Source organism: Globicephala melas, chromosome 5 (assembly GCF_963455315.2).
Source record: "Globicephala melas chromosome 5, mGloMel1.2, whole genome shotgun sequence".
Taxonomy (NCBI): domain Eukaryota; kingdom Metazoa; phylum Chordata; class Mammalia; order Artiodactyla; family Delphinidae; genus Globicephala; species Globicephala melas.
This window is the reverse complement of record NC_083318.1, coordinates 53,102,737-53,111,230: the sequence shown is the minus strand read 5'-3', so window position 1 is coordinate 53,111,230 and position 8,494 is coordinate 53,102,737.

Below are 8,494 nucleotides of genomic sequence, written 5' to 3'. Positions count from 1 at the left end.
ATTTTGTTCAGACACGTCACTTACGCAGGGAGAGCATGCATTCTCCCAACTGAAAGGGGAAGCATAACAGCTCACAGAGTGTGAAAGGAGGCCTGAGAGAGGAGGGGAGAAGCGAGCGTTGCCTCTACCAGAGCCTCGTATTTTCGCGGCAACGTGCAGTTAGGAGAAAAACGCAGATTTGCTTTTCTACACAGACTGCACTTACACCAACTCTCAGAAAACTAGAGCCCACTTCCATTAGCAGATGAACATATCCACAGAAAAAGCTACAAGCTACAGAAGAGTCTTTGAGTTTACTTTCAGACATCCTTTGCAGTTTATTTTCAAACGGATCTCTTACCTGAATATGTGTTTTTCCACACATACAAACGAAACCAGCCAGAGTGGGTTTGTTTTTGTACAGGGAAGCAAGAACCAGTCACATCTAAAGAAGAGCTACACTGTACGTCAAAAACTCAGAAACTGTGAGCCAAACCCCAATGTTGAGGCCACGAAAGCCATGGCCAGCCTTCTGGGCCTTCTAAGACCAGCTGTAGTCATTGCTGGCACATGAGAAGAGACAGCTTGGATGACATAAAATCCCAGGGGCCACGAAGGAGTAATTAAGCATGGTGACTTCCAGGGTCAGTTCAACGGAAGAAAGCATTATAATGTCTGGAACTTTGAGGAATACTCTTTGGACAGGATACAGTCAAAGTTAGGCCAACTGATGGAACTCCTTCCTTCCTTCCTCCCTCCCTCCCTCTCTCCTTCCTTCCTACATCAAATGTTTGTTGAGCATTTCCTTTGTTGAAAGCCCTGTTCTGGGACTCTGGAGGGATGTACCCAAAGCCAGCAGTCTCAGTAGAACATTCAATGACCTAATTTTCTTGAACTCTCTCCCACTCCCCTTCAGGCCTGCGTGCCCTTTTGCTCTGCCTGGATGTGAGTCCCATTCCTGGCAGATTAGGACGTAAAGCAGAACTCTGTCTGAGGAAACAATTGAATAAGGCTTCCAGAAAGACCCAAATTCTCCAGGTCTCAAAGGAAGGGGACCATGAGGGTAGAGTCCCAGTTAGCAGGGTTGCCCTTTGTGGGAGAGAGAAGTGGTGTTACCCACGCATCCAGGTCGTGGTAGGATCACCTCAGCTGCCCGGGTCGCAAGCAGAGCGGGGCACAGGACGAGGGGACGTGCCATCGCGTCAGGCGACTGGCCTGCACTTGCAGCTCTGGGCTCCTATCAAGAGGTTCCTGCTGGACAACCCCAGCACACGCTCATACTTGCTCATTTCTCTCTTCTTTTTTGTCCCTGGGTTCTGAGGTTGATCTTGTGTATCTGTGTATGACAGGTGACTATAAGTCCTTACATGTGTTTTCACTCAGTAACTGCTCATTACTGAATGAAATTTATTATCTTCAACCCATCCTTTTCCCTCCCATCTGCCCTCACCTACTAAATTCTCTTGATTATATTCCAAAGCCATGTTTGACTGGTTCTGATCTCATCTCTACCGCTGCATGGCCCTGGGTTAAAGATTTAGCTTCTGAGTCTGGTGTCTTGCATCTGATACCTGTTTTACAGGGTCACTGTGAGAAAGAAACAAAATAACTTAGGTAAAGCACTTGCCACAGAGTTGACAGCAAGTAAATGTTCATTCTTTTTACTTCGCCTTCCAACCTCTTCCCCTGTCCCAGGCAGTTTGCTCAGACAACTATATTTGACTTAGGGGATGGGCTGCTTTGTATAAAAGTTAGTGACAGGGCTCCCCTGGTGGCACAGTGGTTGAGAGTCCGCCTGCCGATGCAGGGGACACAGGTTCATGCCCCGGTCCAGGAGGATCCCACATGCAGGGAAGTGGCTGGGCCCGTAAGCCATGGCCGCTGAGCCTGCGCGTCAGGAGCCTGTGCTCCGCAACGGGAGAGGCCACAGCAGTGAGAGGCTAGCGTACCGCAAAAAAAAGTTAGTGACAACTAGCCCTTTAAACTGATGATGTATAATTTAAAGAAAAGGGAAGTAGACTCAACATTGACTAACAAAGGTAATAAAGACAGAAACAAGAGGCACAGCCTTGGAGCGCCGGGGAAGTGGGGATAAGACAGGAATCATAACTGATCTGCATATGCACACCAGGAAGTCAGAAACCGTCATTATTTATTATCAAACTCTATAATTTATAAAATTTGTTTTATAAAAATACTTACAAAACATTGATCAAATCAACACAACCATATTTTAGAAGGTAATCTTCCAGAAATTTACCAAGCAAGAAAGTCACTCTATATTTAAGGAGACAAAAGGAAATGACAGATGATGATAAAACAAGTTGCTACCAAAAGGGGATACAAATGTGATACAAAAGAACCCAAGAGAATAAACATGTGATGTTGGTAAAGGATTTGCTTGCTTTGAGTAGATCCTTGAGTAACTGCCAACATCCATCTATGTGCAAACTAATAAAATATGTACCACATAAAGTGCAAAGTTTGGCAGACATCTGTGAAACAGCAGCTAGTGGATAATGAGTTAACACACGCTCTGGAGAAAACGCCATTTTTTCTGACCTATTTGTAAATGAAGGATACAGAAGAAGATTCTATAAGAAGCAAAGAAAAATTCTAGCTCTTTACCAGAATAGTCTATATCACGACTAGGCACCTAAGCCACAAAAGCCTCAGAGAAGGACTAGCCAGCCCCTAAATTGTCCATCACCCCCTCCCTGGGACCAGCTGGAGTAAAACCAGAAGCAAATCTTCAAATATCCTCCAACTTTGAGCCCTGCTCAGCACAACAATATTCCCATAATTCCATGCTCTTAGGGAAAGAAATTACATTCACCTGCGTTTTATTTTGAGCCAAATACCCTTTGGGCAAATCAAAAAGAGATGAGTATTCACTGCTCCCCTCGTCCCTCAGCAATGTCTTATGGCTTAATTAAGACAGTAATGACTCTGGGGACAGAAAACATGTTCGAATTCTAAGCCAGCCCCAGCCTAGCACGTTCCCTCACCAGGCAGGAATCGGGAAAAACTGAGAGCAAGCCCAGCTGAAGGTCACCACACCCGGGGAAAGGTGACTCCTCTCCCATTTTAAAAAGAGGAGGAAAAAGCATGAGGCAGCAGCCGTTGGTCCACAGAACTGTGTTCGTATTTGACCAAGGAGTCAGGGCCACGCAGATTACAAATGTATGCACACAAGCAATACACTAGGTAGGCAGTGAGAACCAAAATGGGATGTCCTTTTTGGTGTGATGATTGGGACACAAAGACACACACACACACACACACTCATCAGAAAATATTTTCTTTAAAGCAAAGTCCACAAATGAAAAACTATGATTTTTCTCAGCAAATTCAAACCTTTCTAACCTTCTGCATTAAAGACATCGTGTGACAAATCAGGCCAAGCCCACCCCGTCCCACTAAGAGGTGCGCGCCAGCTTCTGGTGAGAAGACCTTCAAGCTTCCCAGAATGATAGATGGTGGCGGGGTTACTGCTCTAGTTATCAGGCCCAGTGTCAGGATCCACAGAAGCCCCCAAACGCCCCTCTTCGTCTATCATTGACTACAACGTAGTAAGACAAACAGAACAGATTTCATTCAAATCAACTGCACGGCTGGGAGACAGTTTTCAATTTTATTCCATAACAAGGGTGGCTTTATTGTTGTAGCTACTGAAGGAATACAAAGTGGCCAGATTTCTGGTCCATAAAAAGGCCAGTGTTAGAGTCTGGAGGAATGTGAAGTTGAGAAGAGGAACTCTTCTGCAGATTTATGCGTAGGTAAAGTTAAAGCGCAAATGAGGGAGACTGGACGCTTTAATACGGCTCTTCTTTAGCGATATTTACACAAGCCTTTGAACTGAGCCCAACCATTCAGAGCTGATACCGTGCAGTGTTCTCAAAAACTTACCAAATATTAAAAACCCTATTTTGCAGAAAAACAACACTTTGCATGTTGGAGAGACAAAGTCATAGTTAAGAAAACTTCCCTTTGTTTTCCACCAAGAGAAACTCAAGCTTTTTTTTTTTTTTTCACCTTTTACATTGGATGAAAGAAGATCTTTTCCTTTGTTGCAGAATCAGTAAGAAACTGGCAACCTGGAAATGTGTATTGCATTCATCCTGCGCTCCCCCTACAGGATGGCAGTGTCTGAGCACTTAGGGAGCACAGTCCTGGGGACTGGGTCAGCTATAGAAAAGGCTGAAACAGGTCTTCCAGTCTCCAGAGGCTGCCAGTCTCCTGAGGCTTCTGGTCTCCAGGGGCTTCCGGTCTCACTCTGTAGGAATGAGACAGGCAACCACAGTGAACGTCTCTGTGGTCTGAGATTATCGGAGAAAGATTTCTGAAGAAGGCAGGAATTTAGCTGAGCCTTGAAGCAAAGGGAGCAGGTAGATAACTGTTTCCTATTTCCACTTCTCTGCATCTACTATTCCCTCTACCTGGAACTCACCCGTCATCTCATCTTCTCTGAAAACACTATTTTTCCTTGAAGAATCCCAAAGTCTAAAGTCAGGGCATCTTCCCACCAGCCCCACCTCTCAGCCCACCTCTTTCCTTCCTGTTCCCTCACATCAATTAGTCTTTGCAAATTCCGTCAGTTACGCAGTAAGCATTTTGACAGAGAGCTGGGTTGAACACAGGACTTCCAGACCTGGGGGCAAGATAAGATTGTCCCAAGGTGGAGATGCAGACCTCATGCTTCCTGTAACAAGATCCCATCAGCCAAAGGCTAATGGTGTCGAAAATACATGCTACGTATAAAAAGTAACTTGCCTTGAAATTTTTCTTGAAACTAGAAAGGTTGTCATAAATGCTCCAGAGAAGGTGGATTTTATGTGCTCTAATTCAGATTCCGTTTACCCAGGGGTTAGAGCCACTGAAAACCTTGACAAAAAGATAGTCAGCCCGCAAACCTCTCTCTGAGGACTCTTTCAAACTCCCTCTAACAGGGTGGATTAAGGATCTGGAGGTATTCAGAGGGAGGGAAAATTCTATTGTGGAGACAGATGTGTCCAGGAAGGCTTAGTGAAAGACGTACAGTCTTAACTTAGGTCCCAAAGGACAGAAAAGGGAGAGAGAGGCGGACAGGGGTCAGGAAGGGTGTCTGGGAAGGGCAGGAATAGCCTAAGTTAGGATGCATCAGTGGTCAGGCAGGCAAGGAGCTGTACGTGAGGAGGTGGGGCTGCTGCTCAGACTTTGCAGGGTAGGACCCAGCTCATGCTAACAAGGGTGCTTTTCCTGAAAGCAAAGGCTACTGATGACCTTTTTTCTAGGCATCTTAGTCAGGTGCCACCAAGTCTGACCCAAAAGCCAGACTCCAAGCAGGATGTGGGAAGAGGGGTATGCCAAGTAGTAGAACAAAGGTGAAATCCAGCACTTGGATCTAAGGTTCAAGGCATTCAGTTCAGGGGTAAGGAGGAGTCTGGAGCCATAGAAGTAAGGGAGTCTCTCTCATAACAAGAGAGGTCACAGCAGCCTCTGCACACTGCATGTAGAACAAGCCTGGGAAGTCAGACGGGTTCCATCCCATGAGCCACTTCTGATGAAATCATAGTAACTGCCTGGAGGGCTGTGTTGCCAAGGACCCACACTCCTCACTGTGGCCTGCAGAACTCTCCCGGCGGCAGCCCTGTTCACCTGTCCACCTGCATTTCCTTCTTGCCTCTGCCCTCCCCTTGGCTCACTGTGAGGAAAAACGTCCCCAGAGTCACCTCTGTCCCTCAGTGGGACCAGTATTGACACGATGCTGCCTGAGACATTTCCACTCCTGAGGGAGCTCCTGCAGGGACTGGAGGACCTGTCTGTCAGGGAAATTGTAACCCTTGAACACTGGATGAGAGAAGCCCTCATGGAGTTCTTCCAACTCTAACCTTTTAGGATGTAATCAAGGTGATGACCAAACAGGTTGGTCCAAGGTGTAATTGACCAAGCTTTTACAAAAGGGAACTGCCAGGTCCCCGTGTCACACTCAGCTGTCAAGTGGATTAACCAGGACTAAAAAGGTGGCACTTTGAAAACCCAAAGCACCAAAACCAAAGAATTAAATCAGTGAAATATTAGTGGGTGGTACTTGAAGATAAAATTAAATACTTAATATTTGTCTGTTGCATACCAAAGCAAATTACACAAAGTAACTCATAATGAAATATTTAATTAGCTGCTCTGAAATGAATTTGTTCTCAAACCATTAATCTAATTAGCACCCACAACTTCCCTTTCGCAGCACTTGCCTCGTTTATGTATGAGGCCGGCACACAGCTCTCGTTTGTCTACTTATGTATATGTATATCTCTAAGAGCCTCCTGCTTGTAGTACAGACTATTTCCTGCTCCCTTGCCTCCCGTATTTGTGGGTAACATTCATTATCCACAAAACAAAGAAATTGCTCCAAATGAGAAACATTTGATGTTTCAAAGTGCACAGAGAAGGGGCTATTTTTTCAACATGCATTGCAGATGTGGCAGCTGAATGCATGTGCACACACAAACTCTAAATGAACAGCCTGCATAATCGTGACAATTATATGTTGCAATATGTTCCGTTTCTGCTAATCAACTCAGGAAGCTCCAAAGAGGGGGCAAAAAAAGATTGTCGTTTTGTTCTTTTAAATATTGCAGCTTGTGGACTCTACCTGCTTACTGATAAATTTGACATTATTGAAAAAATACTGAAATAAATTTAGAGACAAAAATTATTCCCACTGAAAAATTAGATAATTAACATTTTGAAGGCAGCCGGAATGGGGAATAGCTGAGAGAATACCAGTACAATACTGCCATCTAGAGGCAACTATGGGACGCTACAGCTTAAAAAAATTTTTTTTTCAGATTGCTTTATTCCACAGATGTAAAATAAGCAAAATAAAAAGGTTTGCTGGTATATCCGATAAGGATAGGAAAAGGAGGCTTGGAATTCTAAAAACTAGATTCTTATTATTCTGACATGGCTTAAAGCGGAGCTCTCCAAACTTTTTTCACTTCTTTGGACCCTGGGGTGTTTGGGAGGCTGAAAAGGAGGGCAGGGTTGCTGATCTGGCAGAGAGGGCCGCGACCAGGCCTGCCAGGAAACTGAATACATGAGTGGGGCCAGGTTTAGTAATGCCTGTTCTTCCTTTTTTGTTTTTGCATTTGTTTAGGGCAATCTGAAAGTTTGTATGTGAAATCTCCGGATGTTTTAATTTGGCAACTTAAAAAAAAATTTAACTGTGCAGTGCGAATGAAACATGTCTGCGGGACAACTTTGGCTCAACGGCAACCGGTTTGTGACACTTGGAATGAAAGAAAAAATATTACTGGTGAATCCTGACCCAAGGAGAAAGGAAGAGAGAACCTAGGAAGTTGTTGCCAGCTTGGAAATGTATAAAGAGGGATTGGGGGCCACACCTAGAAAATCCAGCCCAGTCACATGGGAAGATAAGAGTCTAACATAACAGTAGCCTTAGCTCTCCAACTGTAATTCATGGACTTCTGTGAAAAGGACTTAAGGAAATGTGCACAATCTTCCAAGTGCAAACGCAGTAAGCTCTTTCCCCACCTCATCACACAGGGGAAAATCGTCCGTAACGCTGGTTTCTCCGAACCCTGGTTACAGCTGAGAAAGCTCGCCACAAGAATTGTGACCCAGGAAATGGGAGACACCCTGGCAAAGAAAGGAAGGAGAAGAAAGCTTACCGAAAAAATGCTAAAGGCAGAGAGAAACTGCCAAAGAAGAAAAACATGGGGCTTTCATTTTGATACTGTTTTCAATCATTGCAATGAACAAGTTAAAAGTCATAACTAACTATGGCCACAGTATCAAATAACTCAAAGAGAGTAAAACACAAATGGTATACAAAGTGATGCCAAGCTCTGCATATGTCTCTATGGAGCAAATAAACGTTGGCAGGTAGAGAGTGAAGCATCAGGCAAGCTGGGATGTTGCAACTGATTTGCACTCTTCAGTTATCCTGTACTGAGGTGCTCTGTGTGTTCTGTGTTTTCCCTCTGGATAAAATAATCACAGGTTTATACTGTCACAGAACAAAGAGAATCATGATGTATGTTTCATAATTAATATTTAGCTGATTCCACACACTTTTGCTAAACAGAGGAGTGAAGGAAGGACATTTCAGAAGTGTGTTCACAAGAACCCAGGAGGAAGCAGGGAGGCCAGGGGCACAGTGGTCAGTGTGGGTGAAGGTGGTGCATCTCCTCTCCAACTTTCCCTTCTCTCTCTTTACAGATTTTTTTTTTTTTTTGGTCTTCTTGTTGCATCAATTTATGAAAACAAGGTGTTAAAATCTCCAATTATAACTGTGGATTTGTTCTGTGAGTTTTTCCTTCATGTATTTTAAAGCTGTATCGTGTGCATCCCCTATATATTTACGATTTCTGTGCCTTCCTGGTGAATTAAAATATCATTATGAAATGTCTCTACATGTAACAATAATCTCTGTCTGGAAGTCTGCTTTGTGTGAAATCGATATAAGCACAGCAGCTTTCTTGTGCTTATTATTCCATGGTATAGCATTTCCCCT